The sequence below is a fragment of the Hippopotamus amphibius genome, chromosome X, assembly GCF_030028045.1.
Source record: "Hippopotamus amphibius kiboko isolate mHipAmp2 chromosome X, mHipAmp2.hap2, whole genome shotgun sequence".
Lineage (NCBI taxonomy): Eukaryota > Metazoa > Chordata > Mammalia > Artiodactyla > Hippopotamidae > Hippopotamus > Hippopotamus amphibius.
In genome coordinates, this window is record NC_080203.1 from 35,754,659 (window position 1) to 35,770,960 (window position 16,302).

Consider the following 16,302-nt stretch of genomic DNA (forward strand, 5'->3'; position numbering starts at 1 on the left):
CAACTATTGAGCCCATGTGCCACAACTATTGAAGCCCACGTGCCTAGGGCCTGTGCTCCACAACAAGAGAAGCCACTACAATGAGGAGCCTGCACACCACAATGAAAAGTAGCCCCCACTCGCAGCAACTAGAGAAAGCCCGTGTGCAGCAACAAAGACCCAATGCAGCCAATAAATAAACAAAATAAATAAATAAATTTATTTTTAAAAAAATTAAAAACTTTTGTATTTCAAATGATGCCATCAAGAAAGTGAAAGGACAACTCATACAATGGTAGCAAATACTTAGAAGTAATATATTTTCTATGTGTCTTTCATCTAGAACATATGAAAATGCTTACAACTCAATAGTAACAGATAGAATAACCCTACTAAAATTGGGCAAATGATATGAATATGTATTTTCCAAAGAAAATATACAAATGACCAATATGTACATGAAAATACACTCAACATCATTAGTTATTAGGAAAATGAAAATCAAAATCACAATGAGATACCATTTTATGCATACTAGGATTGATATAACCATATATACAGCAAAAAATGTAGGTAACAATGTGAAGAAATTGGAACCCTCATATATAGTTAATGGAAATTTAAAATGGTACATCAGTTTTGAAAACAATTCAGGAGTCACAATGTGATCTAGGAATTCCCTAGTTATATACAAAGGAGAATTGAAAACAGGTGTTCTAACAAAAATTATTCCATGAATGTTCACAGCAGCATTATTCATGATTTAAAAAGCCTGGATATAACCCAAAAGCCCATTAGCAGAAGAGTGAAAAAAAAAAATACATGCAACAGAATTTTATTCATACTTAAAGAAGGAACTATAGGTAATTGCCACAATATGGATGAACCTTAAAAGATTACCGAGTGAAAAAGCCAATCACATAAGACCATATATTATATGATGATAACTATATGATATCCCATCTATTGCCAGAGTAGGCACATCTACAGAGACAGGTAGTTGATTAGGTCTTGCCTAGGTATGGGAAATGGGTAGGTAGGGGTGGTGATAGCTATAAGGTTTTTTTGTGGTGACAAAATTTTTAAAACTAATGGAGGTGACAGTTGCACACATCTATGAAATATTAAAAACCATTGAATTCTATACTTTAGGTGAATTATATCTGAATTATTTCTCAATCAACTGCTAAAACCTAACAGAGAAAGGAAAAAAAGTAAATGAAGTAATAATGTATGCTACAACATGGAAGAATTGGAAAGCATTATAATATTTGAAAGAGGGCAGATAGAGAAGGCCACATGTTGTATGACTCCGTTCATAGGAAATGTCCAAAGTAGGCCAATCTATAGAAATAAAAAGTAAATTAGTGACTTCTACGGTCTGGGGAGAGAGGGATTGGGGAATGACTCCTTTAAATACTTTTTTTTCCGTGTCATGAAAATGCTCTATAATTAAATAATGGTGATGGTTATACAACCTTGTGAATACACTAAAAACTATTGAGTTGTACACTTAAAATGGTAAATTGTTTGGTATATTAACTATATCATGATAAGAAAAAAGTAAAAAAGAAAGGAAGAACAGAGGAACAATAAAGATATAAGATGAATAGAAAATGAATGTCAAAAGCAATATCAATAATCACATTAAATGTAAATTGACTAAACTTTCTAATCAAAAGATGAAAGTCATCAGATTGAATAAAAAGTTTTAAAAAGAAGAGAGAGACTAAATTCTTTACTGCTTCCATGAGATATATTTTAATTACAAACACACATATAGGTTGAAAGTAAAGAATTCAAATATATACTACATGAAATGATATACATAAAACATTATAGTAGATGTTAATTTCAGATAACATATACCTAATAATATGATTATTATTAGAGGCAAAGAGGGAGATTGCATAACTATAAATGGGTTAATATCAGGATGATATAATAATTTAAAAATATATATGCACCTAATAACACAGTTTCAAAATACATGAAGCAAAATCAACAGAATTGAAAGCAGAAGTAGATAAACTAGGATTTTTAGTCAGAGTTTCAATATCAAACTCTCAAAAATTAATAGAATGAATAGACAGAAAAGTTGAGAAGGATATAGTAGACCTGAAAAACACTATGAACAAATTCAACCTAATTAAGATTTATACAACTTTCACACAACAGCAGGATACAAATTCTATTCAAGTGCCCATAGACTATAAACCAAGAGACACCGGGACATAAAACAAGATGCAAAAATTTCATGGTCTAAAGGTACTGAAGTCATGCAGAGTCTGTTCTCTTATTATTGTGGAATTATGTTAGATATCAATATCAAAAGATATTTGGAAATAACCCATATATTTTCAAGTGCAATGTGACATTTACCAAGAGAGATTTTTGACTTAACCATTGAAAACCTCAATAAAGTTAAAAGACTGAAAACACACAGAAGGTGATTGCAGAGAAGAAAGCATTTAAATGAGAAATTAGTAACAAAATGAAAAATTAATATCAAAAGATACTTAAAGACCACCATATATTTGGAAATTTAATGTCTACTTTTAAATGATGGGTGTATCTAAGAAGCCATAACAAGGAAAATTAGAAAATATTTGGAACTGAATAAAAATGAAAAGAGAATTTATCAGAATTTGTTGGATGCAGCTGAAGTTGCTCAATGCAACTAAACCCAATGTGGAATCCTGAATAAGGTATGAAAACAAATAATGGACACTAGCAAAAATTTTGTGAAATTTGAACAAAATCTGTACTTTAGTTAACAATACTGTACTACATTTTGATTTCCTGTTTTTGATCATTGTACTATGGGTATACAAATGTTAATACTCAGTGAAGTAGGATGAGGGATGTAAGGGGACTCACTTTGCTATTCTGCAGCTTTTCTGTAAGACTATAATTAGCTAAAAAATAATAAAAACCTGGCATTACCAAGTGGCAAGAAAGTTGTGGGGCAACTAGAACTCACAAATGTTGCTGGTGGGAGTATAGAACAGCACTGCCATTTCGAAAAGTGGTTTGGTAGTTTGTTTTTTTGTTTTAAATAAAGATAGACCTACAACTTTGTTTTGATCTAGCAATTCCACTCGTAAGTATTTACCCAAGAGAAATAAAAACAAGGAACCCAAAATAGACTTTGAAAAATAATTCTCATACCAATTTTATTCTTAATAGTCCCAAACTAAAATGAATGTAAATATCCATCTAGAGATAATTGAATAAACAAATGGTAGTATATTCATGTGATGATAGTTACCTAGCAATAAAAAAGAGCAAGTTACTGATAAGTGCAGCAAAATGGATGTATCTCAAAATCATTATATTGAAAAAAGATGATAGACACATAAAAGAATTCAATGTTTATTTTCCTTTATTTGAATATCTGGGAAAGTTAAAACTAAATATTAGTAATAGCGATAAGAACAATGGTTGTCCAATTACAGGTGTATTGCCTGGAAAGTGAATGGGGAACAATTATTGAGTGGTAGAATTATTTTGTCTTGTTTTTTTCTAGTGGTTACATAAAAATTATCATTTTTTTCTTACTCATCAATCACTATATATAAAAATCTGTACATTTTATTTTATGTAATTTGCACCTTGGCAACAAAAAGGAGAAAACAAGGCTGCATCAAATACATTATACAATTGTTTCTACTTACTGGATAAGCTAAAGTGCAAAGCTACAATCTTTAAGAGAAAGAAAGCCCATATCTGAGCTCACATTCACATGAGCTTCCTCCTACAGAGTAATTTTGAAACTATGTTTTAAGGAAATAGAACCCAGTCAAAGAGTAGCACTTTCTCTGGGAAGTTGAGATATAAATAACATTTCAGCTCTGAATGGAGACTTAAATTTGGGTGTTATGCCATTAGAGAATGGACAGACACACAGAGGATTCTCTAAAACTAGTATAAAATTTCTTCTCATGACTTTGGCCAACTCCTGAGATGCAAATGACATTAGGTAAGCCTCTTGTGGTCCTAGCATATAACACACTGGAAGGCTGGAAAGTGAAGATGAGATTTTAGAGATTGTACAAGCATAGCGGACTGCCTTTGGAAAATACTCAGGGCCTTTAGTTGAGACTGAAGTAAGGCCATGCCCTAGGAATAAGAAATATTCTCTAGGAGTAAGAGTAAAGTGAAATACTTTGTTTTCCCAAACAAAGTCTAATACAGTATCCAGGTGATATGTTGATAATTTAACTTTCAGTTAGAATAAAATTTAACACTTATGAGAGAAAGATGACAAAATCAAGGGCTTCTGTAACATAATATCCACAATGCTGGGCATACAATTAAAAGTACTGCACACGCAAAGAAACTCGAAGCAGCAACTGCTGACCAGAAAATGAAAGAGTTAATAAAAGAGACCCTGAGGTGATGGAGTAATAAAAAAGAATAGAAAAAAAAAAAAAGATAGAAAATAACAACAATAAAATGAATGGGACAAATGTTAATAAATAGCAAAAGATTAGATTTAAACCCAACAGTACTAATAATAACATTATATATAAAAGATATAAATATGAGCAGTGGAGATTGCAGGATTAGATAAATAAATAAGACAACTATATTTTATCTATAAGAAACTTAGCTTAATTATAAAGACAAAATGAGGCTGAAGTAAAGAATGATGATACAACTGGAGGTGACATCAGTAGATATGGTAGAATAAAGAGATAAAAATGCTCTTATCTATAAAAACAATGAGAACAGTGGAAAATATTGTCAAAATCAACCTATCAGAACTCTGGAAATGAGCCAAAAGCTTTCAGTAATTCGAGGAGCATTTATTCAAGAAAAAAGCTCTATTTCTATAAGAACAGTGTTTTGTGGCATTTAAACTTGCCTTATTCTCATTCTCTACCCTCACCCCACAAGCTCTGCTGTAGCCTTGGAAAACAACAGTCCTGCAATTATACTGAAGATCAGCAGCCTAGCAGGCACTTTAAAGGTCAGAAGAGAGCTGGAGAGCTTCCAAAACCTCATTCCAAAGAATTATTTTTTAACATCTTTGGCCATTTCCTGGAAAACCCCACTTTCAGGGTTTGTCATTATTTGACCTGATTTAGTGCTTATCCATTGCAAACAGACTTTCCCTGGGAGTTATTTATGAAAACCAATTAGAGACAATTGTTAAGTACTGTAGTTGCCTGAGGTGGTGATACCACTTGAGGTAGAAAACATGCTGAATGAAAAACATGAGGAAAAGCCATGGAATGAGTTTTCCATAGGGGTATTTTCAAAGCTACAAAATATTTCTGGGGATCTAGAAGGTCATATGCATGGGTAGGGCTGTGTGGAGACTTAGAGAAAATCTAGGAAGACCTCAAGTGCTCATCTAAAGCTTACCTTGAAGCTCAGTGCAAGCAGGAACTAAAGGCTAAGGCAGAGTTGTAAAGTGCCAGACTGAGCACTGAAGACATGTTCCAACATGCACACAGAGCCTCTTGACAGAGGTTAGAAGACTTACTGGTCTGGGCACTTGAGAAAATCCCTCTTGATCATTAGCTGACCATGAAACTAACTTAGCAAAAGCTTTAGTGGCCATGCACAGCAAAGAATGTCTATTTTACAGAATTAGTTTAGAAAAGTGACCAAAGAAAAAATCAGCAACAATTACAAATAGCAATAACACTGAACACTTGGGAGAAGGAAGAAACTGATTTCTAAAATTGTTAAATTACATTATTTAAAGTGTGTAGGTTGCAACAAAAAACTGTTACATACAAATAAACAAAGAATGGCCTATTCAAGGAAAAAAACAGGTAAAAGGAACTGTTTCTAAGGAAGCCACAGACAGCAAACTTACTAAAGACTTTAAGGTATTTTAAATATGTTTAGGGAAATAAAGCTTTGTGAAAAGAACTAAAGGAAAGTATAAGTATGATGCTTCTCCAAATAGACAATGTCAGTAAAGACATAGAAATTATAAAATCATATTAAATAGAAATTCTGGAACACAATAACTGAAAAGTTAACTACAGAAGCTCAATAACAGAGTTGAACTGGCAGAGAATCATAAAACATGACATAAGACGTTCTGAAGAAAAGAATGAATCAAGAAAGAGGAAGATTGGCTCAGAAACCTGTGAGACACCATCGAGTGTACCAACATATGCAAAATGGTTTTCCCCAAAAGAGAAGTGAAACAGAAAGGGGCAGAAAGAATATTTGAAATAATGATGGAAAAATATTCTCAAATTTGGAGAAAAACATGCATCTACACGCCCAAGAAGCTCAATGAACTCCAATTATACTAAACTCAAAAAGATTCATACCTGGAAACATTGTGACCAAATTGTCAAAATCTGAAGACAAAGTAAGAATTTTGAAAGCAGCAAAAGAGAAGCAATGTGTCACAGATAAGGAATCCCTAAGTTTTACTAATTTCTCACCAGAAACCCTGGAGGCAAGGAGGCATTGGGATGACATATTCAAAGTCATGAAATAAAAATATTATTAACCAACAATATTATGTCCAGCAAACTATTCTTTAAAAGTGAAAGAGAAATTAAATGATTCCAGTAAAAGAATTTGTTGCTAGCAAATGTGTGCCCTACAAGAAATACTATAGGAAGTCCCCCAGGATGAAATGAATAGCAACAAAAGTTGATTTTGGGGGGAAAAATTACTAACATTGACAAAATTTTAACTAGACTTACCAGAATAAACAGTGAAGATACAAATTATTGAAAACATGAATAGAAGAGGATACATGACAGAAATAAAATGGATTATAGGGAAATATTATGAATAATTGCATGCCAGCTAATCAGAAAATATACGTGTTTTTAAAATAATTTTTATTGGAGTATAGTTGATTTACAGTGTTGTGTTAGTTTCAGGTGTACAGCAAAGTGAATTGGTTATACATAGACATATATCCACTCTTTTTTAGATTCTTTTCCCATATAGATCATTACAGACTATTAAGTAGAGTTCCCTGTGCAATACAGTAAGTCCTCATTAGTCATCTATTTTATATATAATAGTGTGTATATATAAGTCCCAATCTCTCAATTTATCCCTCTCTCCCTTCCCCCCCGGTTACCATAAGTTTGTTTTCTACATCTGTGACTCTATTTCTGTTTTGTAAATAAGTACATTTGTACCATTTTTTTTTTTAGATTCCACATATAAGCAATATCATACGATACTTATCTTTGTCTGACTTACTTAGTATGATAATCTCTAGGTCCATCCATGTTGCTGCACATGGCATTATTTTGTTCTTTTTTTATGGCTAATATTCCATTGTGTGTGTGTGTGTGTGTGTATACACACACACACACACACACACACCACTTCTTCTTTATCCATTTCTCTGGCAAAGGGCATTTAGGTTGAATCCGTGTCTTAACTATTGTAAATAGTACTGCAGTGAACATTGGGGTGCATGTATCCTTTTGAAATACATTTTTTTTCAGATATATGCCCAGTAGTGGGATTGCTGGATCATATAGTAGCTCTATTTTTAGCTTTTTAAGGAACCTCCATACTGTTCTCCATCATGGCTGTATCAATTTACATTCCCACCAACAGTGGAGGAGGGTTCCATTTTCTCCACACCCTCTCCAGCATTTATTGTATCTAAATTTTTTGATCATGGCCATTCTGACTAGTGTGAGGTGATACTTCGCTGTAGTATTGACTTGCATTTCTCTAATAATTAGTGATGTTGAGCATCTTTTCATGTGCTTTTTGGCCATCTGTATATCTTCTTTGGAGAAATGTCTATTTAGGTCTTCTGCCCATTTTTTGATTGGGTTGTTTGTTTTCTTGATATTGAGCTGCATGAGCAGTTTGTATATTTTGGAGATTAATCCTTTGTCAGTTGCTTCATTGGCAAATATTTTCTCCCATTCTGTGGGTTGTCTTTTTGTTTTGCTTATGGTTTCCTTCACTGTGCAAAAGCTTTTACGTTTAATTAGGTCCCATTTGTTTATTTTTTTAATTTTAATTACTCTAGGAGGTAGATTGAAAAAGATATTGCTGCAATTTATGTTAGAGAGTGTTCTGCCTAAGCTTTCCTCTAAAAGTTTTATTACGTTTTTAATCCATTTTGAGTTTATTTTTATGTACAATGTTTAGAGAATGTTCTAATTTCATTCTTTTATACGTAGCTGTCCACTTTTCCCAGCACCACTTATTGAAGAGACTGTCTTTTCTTCATTGTATATTCTTGACTCCTTTGTCTAGCCAAAGATTGCTTTGGCTATTCAAGGTCGATGGAGAAATATACCATTTTAGTTCTTCCAATACCATGTTCTTGGATTGGAAGAACTAAAATTCTCAAAATGACTATACTACACAAAGCAATCTACAGAATCAATGCAATACCTATCAAATTACCAATGGCATTTTTCACAGAATGAAAACAAAAAAATATACACTTTGTATGGAAATACATGAATTTTAAAAAATACACAAGCTTTGAAGACTAATTCACAAAGAAAAAGAAAATCCGAATAGACCTATAACAAGTAAAAAGGTTCCATTTGATATTAAAAAACTCCACTAGGTACAGCTCAGGCCCAGATGGCTTCATTGGTGAATTCTATCAAATATCTAAAGAAGTAACACCAATCATGCAAAAACTCTTCCAAAAAATAGAAAAAGAAAGACTATTTCCCATCTTATTTTATGAGGCCCGTATTACTCCTGATACCAAAAAATAGACAAAAGACATCATATAAGAAGAAAAACCACAGAGCAGCACTTTTTCTTAATATAAGCACAAAAAACCTCAACATCATACTAGCCAACCAAATCCAGCAACATATAAAAATGAGTATATATCAAGACCAAGTGAAATTTATCCAAAGAATGCAAGGCTGTGTCAGCATGTGAAAATTGATCAATGTAACATGCGATATTAATAGAATAAAGGACAAAATCCAATGTGTTTCTATGATAAAATAGTGACCATACAAAAAATAAAAGGGAACTTCCTCAACCTTATAGGGGACATCTACAAAACACCTACAGCTAACATCTTACTTCATTATGAAAGACTGAAAGTGTTCCTCCTAAGATCAGAACAAGCACTTTTGCTTTTACCACTTCTATTCAACTTTGTACTGGAGGTCTTAAGCAAAGAATTTAGATGAGAAAAAGAAATTAAAATATATCTAGATTTTAAAGGAAGAAGTAAAATCATCTTTATTTGAAGATTACATGATCTTGTACTAGGAAGCAAGTTTAGCAAGTCTTCAGGCTACAAGAGCAATATAAAAGAATCAATTGTAGAAACTTAATATCTTTTGCACAGCAAAAGAAACCATAAACAAGACAAGAAGGCAATGCTCAGAATGGGAGAAAATATTTGTCAATGAAGCAACTGACAAAGGATTAATCTCCAAAATATACAAACAGCTCATGCAGCTCAATATCAAGAAAACAAACAATCCAATCAAAAAATGGGCAGAAGACCTAAATAGACATTTCTCCAAAGAAGATATACAGATGGCCAAAAAGCACATGAAAAGATGCTCAACATCACTAATTATTAGAGAAATGCAAATCAAATCCACAATGAGGTATTACCTCACACTGGTCAGAATGGCCATCATCAAAAAATCTAGAAACAATAAATGATGGAGAGAGTGTGGAGAAAAGGGAACCCTCCTCTACTGTTGGTGGGAGTATAAATTGATACAGCCATGATGGAGAACAGTATGGAGGTTCCTTAAAAATCTAAAAATAGAACTAGCATATGATCCAGCAATTCCATTCCTGCGCATATACCCTGAGAAAACCGTAATTCAAAAAGAAACATGTACCATAAAGTTTATTGCAGCACTATTTACAATAACCAGAACATGGAAGCAACCTAAAAGTCTATCAACAGTTGAATGGATAAAGAAGATGTGGCACATATATACAATGGAATATTACTCAGCCATAAGAAGGAATGAAATTGAGTTATTTGTAGTGAGGTGGATGGACCTAGAGTCTGTCATACAGAGTGAAGTAAGCCAGAAAGAAAAAAACAAATACCGTATGCTAACTCACATATATGGAATCTAAAAAAATGATGCTGGTGAACCCAGTCACAAGGCAAGAATAAAGATGCAGATGTAGAGAACGGACTTGAGGACATGGGGTGGGGGGAAGGGGAAACTGGGATGAGGTGAGAGAGTAGCATTGACATATATACACTACCAAATGTAAAATGGATGGCTAGTGGGAATCTGCTGCATAGCACAGGGAGATCAACTTGATGCTTGGTGATGACCTAAAGGGGTGGGTTAGGGAGGGTGGGAGGGAGGCTCGAGAGAGAGGGGATATGGGGATATATGTATAAATACAGCTGATTCACTTTGTTGTACAGCAGAAACTTACACAACATTGTAATTATTCTTTAATAAAGACCTGAAAAAAAACAATTGTAGTAGTATATAATAGCAATGGTCTATCTATAAATGAAATAAAACAATTCAAATTTCAATAGCAACAAAAAATAATAAAGCATTTAGAAATTACTTTGACAAAAGAGGTGCAAGACCTGCACAATGAAAATTGTAAAAAGCTTTTGAAAGCAATTTAAAAAATATCTAAGTACATTGAAAGATATCTCATGTTCATGGATTGGAAGACAATATTATTAAGGTGACAATACTCTACTAATTGATCTAAAAATTCAGTGCTTACTTATCAAAATCCTAGATGCCTTATTTTTCAAAAATTGACAAACTGTTTAAAAAATTCACATGGAGCTGCAGGGGACCCAGAGCTAAAACAATATTGAATAAGGAGAAAAAATTTCAAGCACTCACACGTCCACACTTCAAAACATACTACAAAGCTACAGTAATTAAGATTGTGTAGTACTGAAATAAGGAAAGTCTTATAGATCAACAGAATAGAATTGAATAGAATTTGTATGCCAATAAATTAGATAACTTAGATGCATACAACCTACCAAGATAAATCATGAAAAAATAGAAAATCTGAACAGACCAATAAGTAAAGTGATTGAAGCAGTAATAAAAAGTTCTTGACAAAGAAACTCATATGATCCAGTATCAGATGATTTCATTGGTAAATTCTACCAACCATTTTAGGAATTAAGGCCAATTCTTCTCAAACTCTTCCAAAAATATGGAAGAGGAAGGAGCACTCACAAACTCATGTTATGAGGTCAGCATTACCCTGATATCAAACCATATAAGGACACTACATAAAAGAAAACTACAGGCCAATAGCCCTAATGGATATAGATGCAGAAATCCTTAACTAAATAAAGTTGACTCTTGAACAACATGAGTTTGAACTGTGTGGGTCCACTTACACATGGATTGTTTTCAATAAATACAGTAAAAAGATGAGGGAGAAGGAAGACCCTGAGCTCAACTTCTTTCACAGGCACACCAAAATTACAACTATTTACAGAGCAACAATGGATGAGAAAGACTGGAATTTAGCAGAAAAGATCTTCTACAGCTAAAGGTATAAATAAGGAACAACGGGAGAGGGGGTGGAGTCATGGTATAGTCAAGAACTATAAACAGGAGAATAATTAAAATTGCAGAGGTTTTCCCTAAGGAATGAGGGTCTGATCACCACATGGTGCTCCCCAGCCCAGGGGTCCTATATCAGGAAGATGAGCCCCCAGATCATTTGGCTTCGAAGGCCAGCGGGGCTTACTTTTGGGTGACCCAGAGGCTGTGGGAAATACAGACTCCACTCCTAAAATGTGCACACAAAATCTCACATGACCTGGGACTCATGGAAGAAACAGTGATTTGAAAGGAGCCTGGGTCAGAGCAACTTGCTGATCTTGAAGAGTCTCCTGAAGAAGCAGGAGACAATGAAAGTTCACCCTGGTGAAATCAATACTGACAGCAGCCATTTTTGAGAGCTCTATCACATTCTACCATGTGGACACTGATGCTGGCAAGCACCATTTTGGAATCCTCCCTCTAGTTTATTAGTTTTGGGATCTAGCATGCCCCTGTCCACCATCCTGTAGGCACCAGTACTGGGATGCCTCAGGCCAAGCAACTAGCAGAGTGGGGATACAGCCCCACCCACCAATAGGCAGGCTGCCTTAAGATCCCCTGAGCCCAGAGCCACTCTTGGACATGGTCTTGTCCACCAGAGGGCCCAGGTCATGGCCCCATACACCAGTACAGAGGCACTAGACCTGGGATCCCCAGGACCCTCTAGCCAGAGAACCCAGGACCCAGCTCTGCCCACTAGTGAACAAGCATCAGCCCCAGGACACCCTGGGCCCTGGCCCAGGCCACAAACAAGCTGGTTCTAGTATTGGGACCAGCTTGATCCACCAGTGGGCAGTCACCTGCCCCAGGACTCTGGGCCACAGACACCAGCCCCAGGACCATTATAATCCTGCAGCCTGGTGTAGCAGAACCCAGCCCACCCACCAGCAGGCTGGCACCAACTCTGACACCATGAGTTCCATAGCCAGCTGCCCTGGGATCAAGGCCCACTGATTAGTGAACTGACAGAAGCTTCAGGACACCCTGGACCCTTCAGCCAGCTGTGTCAGAAAGCCCACCCACCTCTGACAACAGCTCTGGGACCCCTGGGCCCTGTAACCAGAGACCCCAGGACATAGCTCTGCTTGCCAGTGGGCTGGCACTAGCTCCAGAAAGTGGCTTCACCCACCAGTGGGTGGGTACCTTCCCTAGGTTCCCCCAGTCCCTGGTCCTAAACAGCATTAGGCCATCTCCAGCTCTGGGGCACCTTGGACTCCTCAGCCATCAGCCCCTGGATCCAGGCCCACCCACCAGCAGGCTGACACCAGCTTTGGGAAACCTTGGGCCCTGCAACAGGGGACCCCAGGATGCAGTTCCACACACCAGTGAGTCAGCACAAACACTGGGACACCCTAGGCCCTGGACCTGCCCACCAGCAGACTGATACCAACCCTGGACACCCCCAGGCCCAAGCTCCATCCACCAGTATGGCAACACCAGCTCTGAGATATCTTGGACTCTTCAGCCAGCCAAATCAGGATCCAGCCCAACTCATCAGTGGGTCAACACCAGCTTTGGGACACCTCAGAACTTTCAGCCAGCTGTGTCAGTCCTGACTCACTAGTTGCCCAACCCTAGATACAGGAATCACAGCTCCATAACCACCCACCCCAGAACCTGGCTCTGCCCACCAGTGAGCCAGCACTAGCCCCAGGACTGCCCAGGGATCCACAGCCAGCTGCTTCATGATCTAGTCCTGCCAAACAACGGTCGGCAGCCTCCACACAAGGCAGGGCCTGGTAACCAACCAGATTAGGGGTCATCCACACCTACCTAACTACCCACAGTAGTCAGCCTGCCACAACAGAAGGACCCCTGAAGCCCACATAGATGACACCCCTAGAACATATAGCTCTAGTGACCAGAGGGGAGTGTGCTGCTAGGATACATAGGATATTTCTTACAAAAGGCCACTTCTTCAAGGTTAGGAAATGTAACAAACCTACCAGATACTTAGAAATAGAACAGGAAATTAGGCAAAATGAGAGAGGGAGGAACAAGTTCCAAAAGAAAGGACAAGATAAAGCCCCAGAAGAAGAACTAAATGAAGTGGGGATAGGAAATCTACCTGATAAATAGTTCAAGGTAATGATCATAAAGATGATCAAAGAACTTGGGAGGAGAAGAATGGATGACTAAAATGAGAGGATAGAAGTGTTTAACAAAGAGTTAGAAAATATATAGAAAAACCAAACAGAGATGAAGAATACAATAGCTGAAATGAAAGATACTCTAGAAGTAATCAATAGTAGATTAAATGATACAGAGGAACATGTCAGCAAGCTAGAAGACACAGTAGTGGAAATCATTGAAGCTGAGCAGATAAAAAGAAAAAAGAATAAAAAGAAATGAGGACAGTTTAAGAAAGCTTTAGGACAACATCAAGCTTACTTAAATTTGCATTATAGGGGTCCCAGAAGGAGAAGAAAGAAAGAAAGGGACAGAGAACATATTTGAAAACAAAATATCAGAAAACTTCCCTAACCTGGGAAAGGAAACAGACATCTGGGTCCAGGAAGCACACAAAGTCCCAAACAGGATCAACCCAAAGAGGACCACACCAAGACACATAGTAATTAAAATGGCAAAAATGAAAGATAGAGACTATTAAAAGCACCAAGGGAAAATCAACAAGTTATGTACAAGGGAACTCCCATAAGGCCATCAGCTGACTTTTCAGCAGAAATTCTGCAGTCTAGAATGGAGTGACATAATATATTTAAAGCGATGAAAGGGAAAACCTAAAACAAGTATACTCTACCAGGCAGGCTTTCATTCAGATTTGATAGAGATATAAAAAATTTTACAGATAAGCAAAAACTAAAAGAGTTTAGTACCACCACGCCACTTTACAGGAAATGTTGAAGGAACTTATCTAAGTGAAAAAGAAAAGGCCACAAAAAAGAAACATGAAAACCATGAAAGAAAAAAAGCTCATTGGTAAAGGCAAATATACAGTAAAGATAGTAAATAAACCATGTACAAAGTGAGTAGGAAAGTTAAAAGACAAAAGTAGTAAAATCATCTATATCCACAATAAGTAGTTAGGGGATACACAAAACAAAAGGATGTAAAATATGATGTCAAAAATAGTAATCATGAGGGAAGTTATTAAAATGCAGGGTTGTTAAAATGCATTTGAAGTTAAAAGATCAGCAACTTAAAATAATCATGTATATATACAGATTGCTACATATAAACTTCATGGTAATCACAAACCAAAAATGTGTAATAGATGCACACACAAAAGAGGAAGGAATCCAAACATAACACTAATGATAGTCATCAAATCACAAGGGAAGAGAATAAAAGAAGAAGAAAGGGGAAAAAATGAACTACAGAACCACCCCAACAAAATGAACAAATTGGCAATAAGTATATACCTATCAATAATTACTTTAGATGTAAATTGGCTAAATGCTCCTATCAAAAGACTTAGAATAACTGAATGGATACAAAAACAAGACCTTTATATATGCTGCCTACAAAAGACTCACTTCAGATCTAAAGACAAATACATACTGAAAGTGAGGGGCTGGAAAAAGATATTCTATGTAAATGAAAATCAAAAGAAAGCTGGGGTGGCAATAGTTATATCAGATAAAATAGACTTTAAAATAAAGACAGTTAAAAGAGACAAGGAAGGACACAACATAATGATCAAGGGATCAATCCAAGAAGAAGGTATAACAATTGTAAATATATATGCACCAACATAAGAGCACCTAAATACATAAAGCAAATATTAATATACATAAAGGGAGAAATTGAAAGTAACACAATAATAGTAGGGGACTTTAACACCTCACTTTTATCAAAGGACAGATCATCCAGACGGAAAATCAATAAGGAAACACTGGCCTTAAATGACACATTAAACGAAAAGGACTTCATATATACATATAAAGAGAGAACATACCAACAAAAAGCAGCAGAATAAACATTCTTTTGAAGTGCACATGAAACATTCTCCAGGATAGATCACATGCTAGGCCACAAAGAAGTCTCAGTAAATTTAAGAAAATTGAAATCATATCATGCATCTTATCTGACCACAATGCTAGGAGACTAGAAATCAACTACAAAGAAAAAAAAAAAACTGCAAAGAACACAAACACATGGAGACTAAACAATATGCTACTAAACAACCAATGAGTCACTGAAGAAATCAAACAAGAAATATCAAAATTCCTGGAGATAAGTGAAAACAAAAACCCAACCATCCAAAATCTATGTGATGTAGCAAAAGCATTTCTAAGAAGGAAGTTTATAGCAATACAAGCCAACCTCAGGAAACAAGAAAAGTCTCAAATAAACAACATAACCTTATACCTAAAGCACCTAGGAAAAGAAGTACAAACAAAGCCTGAAGTTAGTAGAGGAAAGAAATCATAAAGATCAGAGCAGAAATAGTCAATGAAACTGAGTCAATTCTTCAAAAAGACAAACAAAATTAATTAACTTTTAGCTAGACTCATGAAGGAAAAAAGAGAGAGCCTGAATCAATAAAATCAGACATGAATAAGGAGAAGTTACAACTAAAATCACAGAAATAAAGAGAATCCTAAGAGATTACTACAACTATATGCCAATAAAATGAACAACCTAGAAGACATGGACAAATTCCTAGAAGTGTACAATCTCCCAAGACTGAATCAGGAAGACATAGAAAATATGAACAGACCAATTACCAGTCATAAAGTTGAATAAGTAATAAAAAAAACTCTAACAAAGTCCAGGGCCAGAGAGCTTCATGGGTGAGTTCTACTAAACATTCAGAGAAGAGTTAACACCT

At 35.7% G+C, this 16,302-nt stretch overlaps 1 protein-coding gene across 1 annotated transcript in view; it reads right to left on the reverse strand.

Annotated features, from left to right (window-relative positions):
* The window catches only part of HTR2C (5-hydroxytryptamine receptor 2C), a 126,698-nt gene that overhangs the window by 26,915 nt on the left and 83,481 nt on the right, over positions 1–16,302 (reverse strand). The window lies entirely within an intron of this gene.